The sequence below is a fragment of the Rattus norvegicus genome, chromosome 17, assembly GCF_036323735.1.
Source record: "Rattus norvegicus strain BN/NHsdMcwi chromosome 17, GRCr8, whole genome shotgun sequence".
NCBI classification, from domain to species: domain Eukaryota; kingdom Metazoa; phylum Chordata; class Mammalia; order Rodentia; family Muridae; genus Rattus; species Rattus norvegicus.
The window spans coordinates 81,822,501-81,838,972 of NC_086035.1; the positions used below are offsets into that span (position 1 = coordinate 81,822,501).

The window sequence follows — 16,472 nt, forward strand, 5'->3', positions numbered from 1 at the left end:
AGAGACAGAGAGAGAGACAGAGAGAGAGACAGAGACAGACAGAGAGAAACAGAGAGAGAGACAGAGAGAGAGACAGAGAGAGAGACAGAGAGAGATGGGGGGAAAGGAGAGGGAGGGAGGGGGGAGGAGGGGGAGGAGGAGAGAAGGGGAAGGGCCAGAGGGAGAGGGAGAGGGAGAGGGAGGGGGAGAAGGAGAGGGATTGGGAGAGGGAGAGAGAAAGACACGTTTGAGACCTTCTAGAACTTCTAGAACAAGCCTACATCTTGACACATTAGAAAGAATGTCCCTCACTTCAACCCCCACCTGCTGAATGGCTGTCCAGTATCCCTCACAGGTCAACTCCATTTCCACACCAATAGCATGTCTGTCTACTTGTCCATGTTTCTATTTCCAGAGGGAGGAGTGGGGGGTACATGAATATGCAGAAGAAAGCATGGCTTAAAAAAAAAATACTGACCCAGAGGGCCTACTAGAATGTGAAAGCCACGGTGGCTTCTCCACTGCTCTGATGAATAGAAGCAAGCACAAAAGACCTGTGGTGGCCATAAACAGCCAAGGCATCCCGTAAAAGGTCACCCAAAGTAACGGCCCAGAGAACTATCAAGTATTTATGCCGTTTTTATAAATACTGTACACATTTCATTGGCCAGCAAATATAAAACATTTGCTTTTTTTTTCTTTAAAAGATACTGTAAATTATTCAAAGTACAGTACATTTCACCATTTCTTCCCACAGGTAAAATAGATTCCTTAGATCAGCAACAAATTCTTAAAAAAAGCAAGCTGAAAAGCCCTGAGAGGGTGTGGGGGGACACAATAAAAGAAAAATCAAATGCCCATAAGGAATCTTAATTTTTCCAGCATCTAAAAATGGGAAATTGGCCATCCAAACTGAAAACCAGAGGCGGTCACTTAGGGATTAACAAAGAACCCTATTGTGATTGGAAAATAGCACAGAAATTAGATATTTCCTCTTTCATGCCCACTGAGGTAGAAGATGAAAATTAAAGTTTGGAGGCATTTTGTGTTTAATCACATGCGTGGCACCCGAATTCTGATATTTAAGAAAACCTTTATTGCTCTATTTTAAATTTGGGTCAGGGTTTCAATGTAGCTGGAACTAGTCTAAAACTTAAACTCCATCCTCCTACCTCCAAGTTCTGGGTCATGACTAGGTAAGAAATCCTTGATAATGAAATATGTTATTATAGACCTTTTATGCATGTATGTATTATGTATGTATTACATATGTATTATTATGTGTAGAGTTATTATGCATGTATTATGTATATGTGTATTGTATATGTATATGTATTATGTATGTATGTATGTATTATGTATGGCCTGTATGGTTGATAAGGACATTCATTTTTGATTTGTCATGCTTCTGAGAGTATTTTCTATGCTCTCTCTGTCACTGACTTTCTGAAGATTGACGGCTCTATGCTCGATACTTTGATCACTGCAATGTCCCAAAACACTTATGTTACGAACTAGAATTCTTATTCCCTTGGAGTCTACATGATGTGCAAAGTGGTAATTTTACACTTAAGTTATGCGATAACCCATATGTTTACTCGGTTTAATTAATTTTCCCCTGAAAAATGTTCCTTTAATTATGTTTTTGCATATTTGAACGATTCTCATTTTCTACCTGTGTTCAAAGGCACCTGACGTTAATGGCTTGCTTCTTGGGTTATGGAAAGAATACCATACCAGACATTTTCTCTGTCTTGATAATAGAGCTTACAAGTTTGACCTAGCTAGAATTCTGTGCCCTGTTTTCTCACCTCATTAACTTGATTAAGATGTTTCAATGACATTTAACACCTTACGACTATCTAATTAAAATATAAATTTAATTAAAGTTACTTCATAACCAAAATGATAGAATAAAGACAATTCAGAGTTGTCTCTCCGCTTTCTCTGAGGGACTTACACTTGGCTCTTCTCTCAGCCAGTGCCCTACAATGTTCCCCGACCTCCTCCACAGCACCCAGGCTTGTTTGCTTTTCACAGTGTTTAATTGAGTATCCTTGCTTTCCCTCCATCAAGCTCGCACGGGCATACACCTGGTATGAATGTTGTACTAAGAATATTTGACTCCACATCGTTTTTTGCGTTTGGATTGCTGCAGAGTGATGAACAGAGCTGGAATATTCTTTCCTACCTCATCCAAACAAAGCCTCATTACCTTTTCTCTTCCAGCTGTGAAAGCCCAGCCAGGAGGAAGGGAGATGATTTCTTCTCCAGGTCCCAGAGCAAGTTATTAGCAGGGATGGACTGAGGCATCTCTGTTGTCTCCATCGGTGCTATCAGCCATTATCCTTTGTGTCCACTGATCTGGAGGAAGATACCGTCTCTTCTTCCTGGGAACCACGCACTGCAGGTTGCCCAGGTGCTGAGGTGTCATACTGACCTAGAATTACTAATATCCTAATTATTTTAAATTTATTCCTAAAAATAGCTTACATAAGTACAATAATGTTGGTATATTATTGCAGCCAATACTATCAATAAAAAATGCCTAAAAATTAAAAGAATTTTATTTAGAGGCCTTTTGTCAGGTATGTTCATACAAATAGGAGTAATTTGTTGGTGGTGAAGAGATCAGGAGATCAGAACAGGCCAGAACCTCCAAAATTTGTTTAGAGAGTTAATTAAAGTCAAGGACATCTGGAGAATTAATTTTTAATACCAAGGATTGTGAAATTTAATATTAGTATATGTGCTGCCGAAGCGAGCACGATTGTGAAATTTAAAATTATAGGGGGATGGTGAGTTGACATTTTAAGAAATTTACTTTGTAGAGTCAGCAGGGAGCTTTGAGAAGAGTTGAAGGGATGGATGTCACCCCAAATAGGTAAAATCCACCCACCGGAAACAGAAGAATTCTCTGTGATTCTTCTCTATTTATTTTAAACAAATTACAATTCAGAATATATAGCATTTCAATAATAAAATCAGGATAACCTAACTTATTTTGAGACAAACATTTCAAAATTTCCATTCCACCATGTGTGTGTGTGTGTGTGTGTGTGTGTGTGTGTGTGTGTGTGTGTGTGTGATGTGTGTTGGATAAATGTAATACTCTAACCCCTCTAATCCAGTAATTGAGGGCCTTTTGAGTGGTAGGAAAGTATTTGTCCATTGAGATGCCCCTCTCTTCTTTCCCTTTGGATAAGTCATTTCACTTAAGAAAATTGGTTAAATTTTGGAAGTCAAATGGCTCTGGAAATGGGATGAATGTTGATTGTTTTGTACACATTAGACCTTACTGTTACTAAAACGGACAATACTTGCTTGCAGAATGAGTAGATAAATAAGAAGGTGCTGTCTGTTAAACACAAATTGAAAGTTCCTTTGTAACATATGCATTATTTCTGGGTATGATGGCCCACAACTCTAAACTCAGCCCTCCGGAGGTAGAGGCAGGGATCATGAATTTAAGGCCAGCCCGGGCTACGCTGTGAGACTTTCTCTTTCAAAATGCATGGATTATTAGGGTTCCTTATAAATTTTGCATTATTTAGATTTTTTAGTCTAATCATGAGTTTTGCAATGACAAAGCCTGTGGGAATCTCCATCTTGGAAGACGCAAAGAGTTTAACATTCTTTTCTGAGATCATGCAAGCCTGACTTATATGTTACTTTTCCTAGTGAAGAGAGACAAGTTCTATTTGCAAACTGGTGACACCTACACAGGAATGGTGTTGTGAGAAAGAGGAAGCCCAGAAAGCATGAAATAAAACCTTATTCATGAAAATCTGCAGCTAGAAGAGGTGGGTGGGTTGACTCTTTGTGTACATATACCCACACACACCACAGGAATGAGCCATAGAAAGTGAAAGGAATGGTTTCTTTACAGGGAGAGAAGGGTGAGTGTTAAGTACCTATGAGCAGCTCTCACAGGGAATCAGGTCAATACATCTTGTCCTAAATTCACTCAGGTCACATATGGATCAGTTAAGGGGTCTGTTAATGAAGTGTGTGTGTTGTATGTTGGAATCAGAAAGTGGAAGGTTGAAACATATCAGAACACTTGGCCACTTCCCCCCAAGCCGTCCTCCAACCCATCCTGCTACTATGATTCTTATGGGACATCCTTTTGTTTGATGGATGACTTCAAGTTTTGGCTTCTTGAATGAGTAGACACTTCCTGGGTATCTTCACCTTGATTTTCTATGAGTACCTACCTCTCTCAAGCTCCTAAACTCACCTGTTCTTCTTCCCCAAGCTACTCCTTCCTGACAGTCTCCCTAGGTCACAAAATGCCACAGTTGTTGGCAGTCCTGTACATTTCCCAAGGTCCTGTTTAATGATGGTTCTTTCTCACTCTTCTTCCCACCACTTCATGCCCCTCCAAAATGTCCCTCCTCTTCCCTTAAAACACCCAAACAGAGCCTTTGACTTCACGGATGTCCTGTCTGAGCTATTGCATAGCTAATAAAACATGTTTCTTTAGACTCCCTCCAAAGCCGTGTCCTGTGCCTGACCTGGAATCAATACATCGACATCTCTCAACTGATGATCAACTGGGAACACATCTGGTGATCTACAACCAACTTTCACGCTCTTGTAACGATTAAGACTGACACCTGAGTTCAACATTCTGCATTTGTCACTATCTTTGTCCCTCCAGATGCTAACACATTGTCAGTATCTTCCATTAAGAATGTCCTCTTAGAGCTATGTACAGCAGTACTCAGTATTAGTACTTGTCTTATACTGATCCTTAGGACTGCCAAACTTATAACCTGAATAATAGGCTCACTTACCATTTCCTGTGGATGATTTCTGAGTCTTTCTTAAAATAGATCCCTCTGTGTTGAATGTTCTTTTTATATCCCCAAGTCTACCTTAAAAAACAATCTACCTCAAGATAGTATACATAAGTAACACCCAAAATAATGTACTAGAGAACTCCTAACAGCTGATAAACAACTTCAGCAAAGTGACTGACATAAAATTAGCTCAAACAAATCAGCAGTCTTCCTTTATACCAATGATCAATGGGATGACAAAGAAAAGAGGAAAACAACTCCTTTCATAATAGTCATGAAAAAATAAAAAATATCTTGGTGTGACTCTAACCAAGCAAGTGAAAGATCGGTATGACAAGAACTTCAAGTCTCTGAAGAAAGAAACTGAAGAAGATCTCAGAGGATAGAGAGATCTCCCATGATCATGGATTAGTAGGATTAACATGGTAAAAAGGGCCATCCTACAAAAAGTAATCTACACATTCAAAGCAAACCCTATCAAAATTCCAACACAATTCTTCACAGACATGGAAAGAAAAATTCTCAATTTCATGTGAAAAACAAAAAAACCCAGGATAGGGAGAATAATTCTTAACAATAAAAGAACTTCTGGGGGAATTACAATCCCTGACCTCAAGCTGTATTACAGAGCAGTAGTGATAAAAACTGCATGGTATTGGTACAGAGACAGACTGGTTGATCAGTGGAATAGAATTGAAGATCCAGAAATAAGCCACACACTTATGGTTACTAGATCTTTGACAAAGAAGCCAAAAATATATGATGGAGAAAAGAAAGTGTCTTTAATAAATGGTGCTGGTCTAATTTATGGTCTGTATGTAGAAAAATGAAAATAGATCCATATTTGGCACCTTGCACAAATCTCAATGCCAAGTGGTTCGAGGACCTCAAAATAAAACCAGATACACTGATATAAAAGAAGAAAAAGTGGGAAAGAGCCTCAAATGCATTGACATGGTGGGAAATTTCCTAAACAAAACTCCTGTGGCTCAGACTCTAAGATCAAGAACTGATCAATGAGATCACATGAAACTGAAAAGCTTCTGTAGGCAAAGACATAATAAATAGGAAAAAATCAGCCAGCTACAGACTGGGAAACAAGTCTTCACTAACACCACATTTGATTGAGCACTAATATCAAAAATATATAAAGAACTCAAGAGGCCAAACCTCCAACAAAACCGAACAACCCAGTCAGAAGATGCGGTATAGAGCTAAACAGAAAACTCCCCACAGAGGAGTCTCGAATGGTTAAAAAGCACTTAAAGAAATGTTCAAAGTCCTTAGTCATCAGAGAAACGCATATCAGAACAACCCTGAGATTCCACTTCACACCAATCAGAATGGCTAATATCAAAATCTTAGGTGACAGCACATGTTGGTGAGAATGTGGAGAAAGGACAGTCCTCCATTGCTGGTGGGATTTCAAACTGGTACAACCACTCTGGAAATCAATCTGGAGGTTTCTCAGAAAACTGAAATTAGATCTGCCTGAAGACCCATTTATAACTCTCTTGAGCATATACCCCAAAGATGCCCCACCATACCACAAGGAAACATGTTTGCTATGTTCATAGAAATCTTATTTGCAATAGCCAGAAGCTGAAAACAACCCAGATGTCCCACAAACAAAGAATGGATAAAAAAAATGTAGTTCATTTACACAATGAAATATCATTCAGCTATTAAGAATGAGGACATCATGAGTTTTGCAGGCAAATGGATGGAACTAGAAAATATCTTGAGTGATTCAGACCAGACACAAAAGGACTTGTGTGGTATGGATTCATTGATAAGTGAATATTAGCTAAAAAAACCAAAAAATAACCAACCAAACAAAAAAACAACAGAATATCTAGGATACAACCCACAGAACTCAAGAAGTTTAGCAAGCAGAAGAGCTCACATAAGGATGATTCAATCCCACTTGGAAGGGAAAAGAAAATAATCACAGAAGGTAGAGGGAGGCGGGATCAGGGTGAGAGAGGGGAGGGGAGGGGAGGGAGCATGATCAGGTATGGGAGAAAGGAGGAGAGAAGTCCTAAGGGTCAGCAGAATGAATGGAAATATGCAACCTCAGGGGTGGGAAGTGGGGGGGGGACACCTAGAAAGTACCAGAGATTTGGGAGGTGGGAAACTCTCAGAACTCAAAGAGAGGGACCTTAGATGAAATGCCCTATAGTGGGGAAAGGAAACTTGTAGAGTCCACCTCCAGTAGAAAATCCAGGCACCACATGGAGGAATGGGGTTGCCATCCCACAGTCAAAAACTCTGACCCAGAATTGTTCCTGTCTAAAAGAACTACAGGGACAAAAGTGGAGAGGAGGCTGAGGGAAAGGCGGTCCAATGACAGGCCCAACTTGGCATCCATCTCAAGGGGAGACTGCAAGGCCTGACACTATTACTGATGCTGTGGTGTGCTTATAGACAGGAGCCTTCCTTGACTGTCATCTGAGAGGCCCATCAAGGAGCTGACTGAGACAGATGCAGATATTTACACCCAACCATTGGACTAAAGTTGGGAACCCTTGTGTTGAATTAGGGAAAGGTTGGAAGAAGCTGAGGAGGAGGGTAACCCACAGGAAGAACTGCAGTCTCAATTAACCCAAATCCCTGATATCTCTCAGACACTGAGCCACCAACCAGGCAGCATACACTAGCTGGTCTGAGGACCCCAACATATATACAGTGGAGGACTGCCTAGCCTGACTTCAGTGGGAGAAAATGTGCCTAACCTTCAAGATACTTGAGGCTTACAGGGACTGAGGAGGACTGGGGAGGAACATCCTTTCAGAGACGGGGGAAGGGGGAATGGAATGGGGAACTGTGGGAGGGGAGACTGGGAAGAGAGCAATGGCTGGACTATAAAAAAAAAAAAAAAGTAACGATAAAAAAACTACCTCAAACACCACCTTTCCCCTTAAAACCTTACTTAAAAGATTTGTCATTTTCTGAATCCGAAGTAGCATGGTTTTCTTAAGTGCTAGCTCGTATTTACTGATGGAGTAATACATCACGGCATCTTTGAAGTCCACATGAGATGATTGTCTACAGTTTCTTAACTCTTCTACCAGTCTCTTTTGCAGCCATGCTCTGCAATTTTTATGATGTTACTTGATTTCATATGTTTATAACTCTCGATGTGAGATTGTTTTCAATAGCAAAATCTCAGACAAAAATCACAGCTTTGGGAAGAGCCTTCTAAAATCATAACACTTTGAGGCTTAGGAATATTTTTAAAAAGAGGACTTAAATGCCTAGGAAGCATTTTTGTGGGAAATTAAGCACTGTGCCAGTGTGGTACCATATATTGCTATTTCACGGATAATTTTTAAAATTGGATGACTGTGTTTTCCTTTCAACCCTTCTTTTCCCTGCTGTATTTGATACCTCACATAGTTTTAAAGATTGATCTCTCATGGTTAGACAAATTATGCCTGGGGAAATTAGTCCAGGTGCAGCCAATTAATTGTGGAGTCAGAACCTCCCTGGTGAGGTAGAATGAGCTTCCCCTCTGTCTTCTGTACTACAGGCGTCCGTGACAGATCTTTTCTTTTAAAGAAAGAAAAGTGACCCTGTGTGGTTTTGTACTTGACCTTGGATATATTTTTTTCAATCTAAAATTATTCTCTTTTCTTAAGATAAGTAGGAGGACGGTGATACTCACCCTGGCTTCTAGTTACCTCCTTGTCATGTGACTTTCCATTGGAGTCAATTAAAAAATATCTACTCACCCCCTGTAGCATTGATAATGGGCCAAAGAAACAACACTAAGCAAGCCTATCTTAGTGAAACTGAGTTTACAAGAATTAGGTATAGTAATATGGGAAAGGGATTACTTGTGCATAGATGACTCAAAGACAGATACATCACTGAAAACCATGTTAGGATGGGTAACAGAAGTTGCATCCATGGACTCCTATGCATAGTTTGCAGGCAGTTCAGCCTATTGGAGTCTCTTCCTAAGAAACTGTTATTATTCACATAATCTTGGGGAAGGATCTTGAGTCTTGTAAGTTTCAGGAAATTCCTGGGACATGAGTTGTTAGCTTCTCTCCTGGCTGGGATATTTGAATACAGAGAAAACTATGATTAATCTCCTCAGTGAGATTCTTATGCATGGTAGGTCCCCTCATCTCAACTTGATGTGCTTATACCATCCCCCACCTATCTGTACCTGTGTTTCTTCAGAACTAGGAACTTTTGATGAACCAATCCGTCCCAATCTTTTAACGAAACAAATATTTTCAGGCAAAGATCTGAGAACGACTGGCTCCCTCCTTTTATCTAATTATTCTTATTGTTGTCCTTGCCCACTCTCTTTTCCCTACAACCGTGCTGTCAACGTTTTTAATGAATCCAGTGAATACTCTTCGGCTTGTGCTTATTCTTCGAAGTTATTGATTTTCATTTTGTATGTCTTTCTTATGGCTTTACATAAGTGGCATTACTATCATTGCTGTAGACTGCATTCTTTTTTATGCTAGTCATTTGGGACTCTGTCTTCAAAGCTTGTTGGCATTGTTCTGTATTTACATAGTGCCTTGCACTAGTGAGTCAACAAGCTACTGCAGTAGAATTTAGAGCATTATTCTCCTCCTCTGACCCACTGCTAGATACCTGTATTTCTTCCAGCTATCAGGAGAAAAAATGACCACTCAGAAGCATGTTTCTGAATAATACTACACATGAGCATGTTCAGGAAGCTGTAAGGAGTAGTACTCCTGAACCTTCAACTACACATACGATCAAGTTGCTTGTTTCCTTCCAGAATGTTCTGTATCGTGATTTTTTTCCAATTTGTATTCCTACCAGCCATGCATAATCACAGGAGTCCACATCCCTATTGTTTTCCAAGGCTATTGTGTGCGCAATCATTCATTGTAATGTAACTTAAATGCCAATGAATAATGAATTTAAGTAGCTTTTTTAGTGTGTATCAACCTTTAGGGCTTTCTGTTCTGTAAATTGCCTATTCATTGTCTCAGCCTGACTTCCTGTTGAAGTTTCCCCCTCCTAGTTAAATTTCAGAAATCCTTAGTGCATTCTGTGTTCTGATTGTTGGTCCTTTGTCAGTTTGGGGCATTGTCAAACAATTTCTTAATACCTGTCACTTCTGCTTTCGTTCATGGCGTTTTTCATGCAAAGAAAACCGTGTGTTATCCAATTTGCATGTTCTTTCAGAAAAGAACAGTACTCAGTGCAGCTGAAAAATAACCAGTTCTGGCAGGAAATTTTATCCAGTGGCCAATAAGCACAAAAGGGAAGCTTTAGAAACACCATTTCCCCAAGCAGGCCTGGTGTCTGGTATCCGAACCTTGTATGGGAGGGGAAGAGAAGCCCAAGGATCAGCAACAGCTTCCGTCCTTCCCTATTTAGACATTACTAGCTGCGTCTTGGTGCTATAAGTGTCTCCATATAGCCCAGGCAGGCTTTCAGCTTGTACCTCTGTTGCTACAGCCCAAGCAGCTGGGTGTTGTTTTTTGTTTTGTCTTGTTTATGCGTACACACACACACACACACACACACACACACACACACACACACACTGTGCTTGGCACTTTGTGAGTGCCTGTTGTGGTTAGTGATTCATCCATAAAACTCCTGGAAAGGATAAGTCTCATGATTTAGCAGCATCCTCGGCTGCAATCTGCCTCCTCTGTAGATTTACAAGGCTGGGAACAAAGAGAAGCAGAGAATGTGGCTGGTCCCTTCCCATCTACCTTCATAAATACCTCACTCCTGCAAGGATCTTTCTCTGGACTGACATTGCCTCAAAGATCCTAGCACTCCACAGGGCTGGATTAGAAAGAACTGATATCTGCAGTAGAGTCTGGCAACCATTGACCCAGGACCGAGACAGGAGGAAGCATTAGCAGTTTGGATGCTGTTCTCTAACCCATGTGTCTACAGTGTTCTCCTCAGGCAGTTCTTTCACAAACCTGCCTCCTATCTCATTCCATGTCCTCCACACTCCCAGGAGGTTCACATTCTTTGTCCTTGCTTCTCAGATCTACACTTTCTTTGCATTTCTTTAAGGGTGACTGGGGGAGAGAAGCAGCAAGTCCGTCCCATTCCACTCTCCTAAAATGAAGCCAAAATCAGGGGAGTTTTAAAGCAGATCTGTGAGGGTGTTGCAGTTCAACACTCCCCTTTTATCCTCACTTGGCGGTTCCTGTTTTCAGCTACCAGTTGTAAACAAGAAGAAATGTTATAGAGGGAAAACCTACATGGACCCTTTAGCATTACTAGCTCTTGGTTGGCTTCTAAAGATGACTGATTTTGGAAGGCAAGCAGATAAACATTAGTAATTCCCTAAATGCTTTGCTATAGATAATATTACTGATGTGTGGATCATGGTATTGTTGGCTGCCTATCTTTCTGAGTCTACCTTGCCTGAGCTCAATACCACATGACTGAAGAGTCTGAGATAGATTGGTGTCTTTGCCTTTGTATAGATTACTTTTCCTCTTGCTGTGAAAAAAAAATTATACCAGGAAAAAGAAACTTAAGAAAGGAAATGTTCATGAAGGAAATGTTCATGTCTCATACTTTGAAAGTACAGTTTATCAAGACCCAGAATTCATGGTAGTGAGAGCTTAAGGAAGATATTTACACACCTGCAATCAAGAAGTGAGGAATGATACTGTCGCTCAGCTTGCTGTATACTTTTTATTCATCCTGGGACCCCAGCCTATAGAACGACTCTGCCTACACTTAGGGTACATTTTCTCTGTTCAGTTAAATGTTTCTGGAAACACTCTCATAGACCACACACACACACACACACACACACACACACACACACACACACACACACACGTTACCATGGTGATTCTGAATCCCATCAAGTTGACAATGAATGTTAATAAGCATCATAGCTTTTATAATATGTTCTTTTTAGGCTGCCTTAACCTTTGGTTCAGATGCTACTCAGTTCTGTATGTAGAAATACATATTGATAGTATGAAAAAGAAGTTTCATCTGTGAGTTTAACGCATGATTAGCTTGACCTAGACTTCTATAGTCTCTCTTCTACCCTATCAAGATTTTAAGATGCCTGCCTGATACCACGATTTTAATATCTCCCATTCTCATCAGTAAAGACAGGAATATTCTTCCCATTTATCAGCCTAAGCGTCCCTCATTTTTCCTGCTCCATATCAATCCCTTAGGGCTGATAAGTTGGTTTATAAGCAGAACTCCCTCCTTTCCATTCTGCATCCACTGACTAAAACCTTTCTTTTTCCTCAATACTCTTCATCTGTAGGATGAGGATCCAGACCTCAGTGATCAGAGTAGAAGATACCTTGAGAAAGAGAAACACTACAGCCATAAAACTATTTTGACACTGTTATAAGAATTTTCCTATCTTATTGTAATTGTTATTGTTAATCTCTCACTATACTTAATTTAGATATTAAACTTTATCACCAGAGATCCTAAAATATATCCCCTGAAGTTATTAGAAAGGGCAATCCTTATTTATTTTTAATTATCTTTAATCTTTATTTACAGTCCAGTCATCATCCCCCTCCTGGTCTACCCTCCCACAGTTCCTCATCCCATTCCTCCTCTCCCTATCTCCAAGAGTATGTCCCCATCCCACCCCTCATCTTCTCTCACTGAGGCCAGAGCAGGCAGTCCTCTGTTGTATGTGTCAGGGCCTTGGAACAGCTAGTGTATGCTGCTTGGTTGGTGGCTCAGTGCCTGGGAGATCTCGGAGGTCTGGGTTAGTTGAGACTGCTGGTCTTCCTATGGGGTCATCCTCCTCCTCCTCAGCTTCTTTCAGCCTTTCCCCAATCCAACCACAAGGGTCCCCAGCTGCTGTCCATTGGTTGGGTGTACGCATCTGCATCTGTCTCAGTCAGCTGCTTGTTGGGACTCTCAGAGGACAGCCATGCTAGCTCCTGACTGCAAGCACACCATAGAGCATCAGTAATAGTGTCAGGTCTTGGAGCTTCCCCTTGAGATGGATCCCAAATTGGGCCAATCAATGAACCACCTTTCTCTCAGTCTCTTCTCCATTTTTGTCCCTGTAGATGTTTTAAACAGGAACAATTCTAGGTCTGAGGTTTTGACTGTGAAATGGCAACTCCATCCCTCCAAGTGATGCCCTGTCTTTCTACTAGAGATGGACTCTATGAGTTCCCTTTCTCTCCACTGTAGGGCATTTCATCTGAGGTCCCTTTCTTTGAGTCCTGAGAGTTTCTCACCTCCCAAGTCTCTGGTACTTTCTAGGTGTCCTCCCCACTTCCCACCCCAAAGGTTGCATATTTCCACTCATTCTGCTGGCCCTCAGGCATCCTCTTCTCCCACCCCTGTACCTAATCTTGTTTTCCTTTCCCCTCCCCTCCCCTCTCCCACCTAGGTCCCTCCCTCTGCCTTCTGTGATTATTTTCTTCTCCCTCCCAAGTGGGATTGAAGCAACCTTACTTGGAAATCTTCTGCTTGCTAATCTTCTTGACTTCTGTGGATGGTATCCTGGGTGTTCTGTACATTTTTTGCCTAATATCCACTTATCAGTGAGTACATACCATGCATGTCCTTTTGGGTCTGAGTTACCTCACTCAGGATAATATTTTCTAGTTCCATCCATTTGCCTGCCAAACTCATGATGTCCTTGTTCTTAATAGCTGAGTAATATTCCATTGTGTAAATGAACCACATCTTCTGTATTCATTCTTCTGTTGTGGGATATCTGGGTTGTTTCCAGCTTCTGGCTATCACAAATAAAGCTTTTATGAACATAGTGGAACATGTGCCATTGTGGCATGGTGGGGTATCTTTTGGGTATATGCCCAAGAGTGGTATAGCTGGGTCTTTAGGTAGGGTCTCTTTCTAATTTTCTGAGGAATCTCCAGATAGATTTTCAAAGTGGTTGTACCAATTTGAAATTCTACCAGTAATGGAGGAGTGTTCCTCTTTCTCCATATTCTCACCAACATGTGCTATCACCTGAGTTTTTGATCTTAGCCATTCTGATTTGTGTGAGGTGGAATCTCGTGGTCATTTTGATTTGCATGTTTCCAGGTGACTAAGGACTTTGAACATTTCTTTAAGTGCTTATCGGCCATTTGAGATTCCTCTGTTGTCAAGTCTCTGTTTAGTTCTATACCCCATTTTTTGCCTGGGTTGTTTGTTGTTGTTTTTTTTTGTTGTTGTTTTTTTGGTTTTGGTTTTTTGGTTTTTCGAGGTTAGCTTCCTGAGTTCTTTATATATTTTGGATGGTAGCCCTCTACCAGATGTGGGGTTAGTGAAGAATTTTTCCCCAATCAGTAGGTTGCCAATTTAGTCTTTAAAAAGAAATGAAAAAATGCAATCACTATAGTACGAGTGGGAAAAATATCATCCAGATGAAGCATTGCTAGACCACTTATTTCAACCTTTGTAGATGAACGCAAATTACTCAAAACCATGTAAGACCATATCTGAAAAAAAGTAACATTTGAAAATTCCCTGGATGGCCACCTAATGGGGATTTTCCTTAATTCCTAGGGTGAGCAGTGGGGGGTGGGGTGAGGAGTCTGAGAAAACTTTCCTCCTCATCACCCATCGGAAACTCATTACATATTAGACACAGCCAGAATCAGACTGTCCTGGACATGTTGTGGGTGTTTTTAGAAATCTATGTGGGCTGTTCATTATCTACATAGAAACTGATTCAAGGGCTTTGGAAGAGAGTCATCATTCAGGTCACTTTGTAGCATACAAAAAATGCAAAGTGAAGTAGTCAAAGGATTCTGGCTGCCTGCATTGTTCAATGCTACTGAGTCAACTTGACTTTGATTGAGCCCAAGGACCATTTAGAAATCAAGCCTCTGGCCACTGTCACAGCCCAAAGCCCCAAAGAACCTGTCTGGGACAAGGATGAAACTGATGGATGTCAAGATGGGAGAAACAGTCCTAACATCCTGCATAAGAAGTTTGATGAGTCTAAGTGTGAATTTTTTCCTACCTTTTCCAAAGAAAAAGTAGAGCTGTCAGTTTAAAAAAATAAAAACCACAGAAAAGCCCGTCTAAAAAAAACTCAAATTATAGAAAATGTCAACAGGGGATAATACTATTAACTGTGAGACCAGATTGATCTAGACATAATATGTTCACACACTACCTTTATTATCTGCTTCCCAGACTTTATTCTCTCCATCATATCATCTCCCTCTCGAGACAGCTTTGCCTATTAGTATTAATTAAATGTGAATGTTAACATGTAGGAAGATTTATACCTTCCTTGGCCTGACAGCTGTGCAGTAGCTGAAATGCATCAAAGAGGATGGATGGCCCTGTCTGACACACATGAGTTATGACCCACTTCTCCAAATTGGCCAGAGCATTTTTAAAAGTATTTTGGGGAACTTGCCAAACAAGCCTTTCCAACCCCATCCCCTTGCTCCTCTCTAAGTACCAACACCATCACAAATGGTCCAACTCTACGTGAGGCTACGGGTAAAATCAGGGCTCAAGTTTAAAAGCAGGTGTGGGGGGGGGGCAATCCAGGAATCTGTGGCATGATGATCACAGGTTCAGGGTCAGTCTGGATGACAGAGTAAGTTCAAGGTCAAGTTGGACTTTACACTGAAATTCTGTTTCAAAAAAAAAACAAAAACAAAAACAAAAAAAACCCAAAAAACAAAAGTCTCAGTATTATAAAAAAGTTTAAAAACTAAAGACAGTGATCTAGTGGTAAATATTTGACCTCAAATTTATTCTTTTTGGAGTACAATTAATTTGACTGTGTAAAACAATACATTTTCATATACTTTGCTTCTATAGGTTTAGGATGGGGCAGAAGCTAAATTCTTGTCCTATTTTCAACTGTAAAAGCACCTGAAAAAGAGAATGGATGTCAAGATATTTCTGAAATGTCAGAACAGAAACTGGCAATCACATATAACCATGACATTACACATAGTTTTCAAACCTGACTCTTTAAAACTTTAAAAATTTAGCCCATATTATGATGTTTGAAAATTACATGGGGCTGGGGATTTAGCTCAGTGGTAGAGCGCTTGCCTAGGAAGCACAAGGCCCTGGGTTCGGTCCCCAGCTCCGAAAAAAAGACAAAAAAAAAAAAAAAAAAAGAAAATTACATAAAGGTTTCAAACTCTAGTTTTGCTGGGAATGTCACTCAATGGCAATATGCTTGCCTAACAAGCCCAAGGCTCCAGATTCAATCCCCACTACAACAAATAAATAAAATATGCTAGATTGACTATATATTCAACTTATTATTATAATCAAAGTGACATCATTAACACACCTCTTATTATCCTATTGTCTTTACAGCTTTATTAGCATAACTTTGCTATGCCAGTTTACTCTTACATTGGGAAATGATTTAATTGCTCATTATTAAAAAGTTCCTGATAGACCCATCAATACTTCACAAGGGCCACCAAGAGAAAGGTTGGCTTATGTTTCCTTAAACACTTCAGCCTCTGTCTTCCTGCTTTGTATATCCACCAATTCTAAATTGTTAAACATGATCCACCCTGTAACTACATCAAGATCTGAAAGCTTCTTCTTAAACCAAACTTCTGGCTTTCAATAGAAATTGACCTTTTCCCTCTGCAGAAGACCCCTGGGAGTCTGGTGGAGGAAATACTCTCCCTTCCTGAACTGAGAGGCAAACTTGATTCTATCTCACCTGCAGGCTGTGTTGCTGAAGTGTGGAGGTGTCACTGT

General features: G+C 40.4%; 1 protein-coding gene across 1 annotated transcript in view; it reads right to left on the reverse strand.

Moving 5' to 3' along the window:
- Positions 1-16,472, reverse strand: part of St8sia6 (ST8 alpha-N-acetyl-neuraminide alpha-2,8-sialyltransferase 6) — a 198,105-nt gene that overhangs the window by 172,635 nt on the left and 8,998 nt on the right. The window lies entirely within an intron of this gene.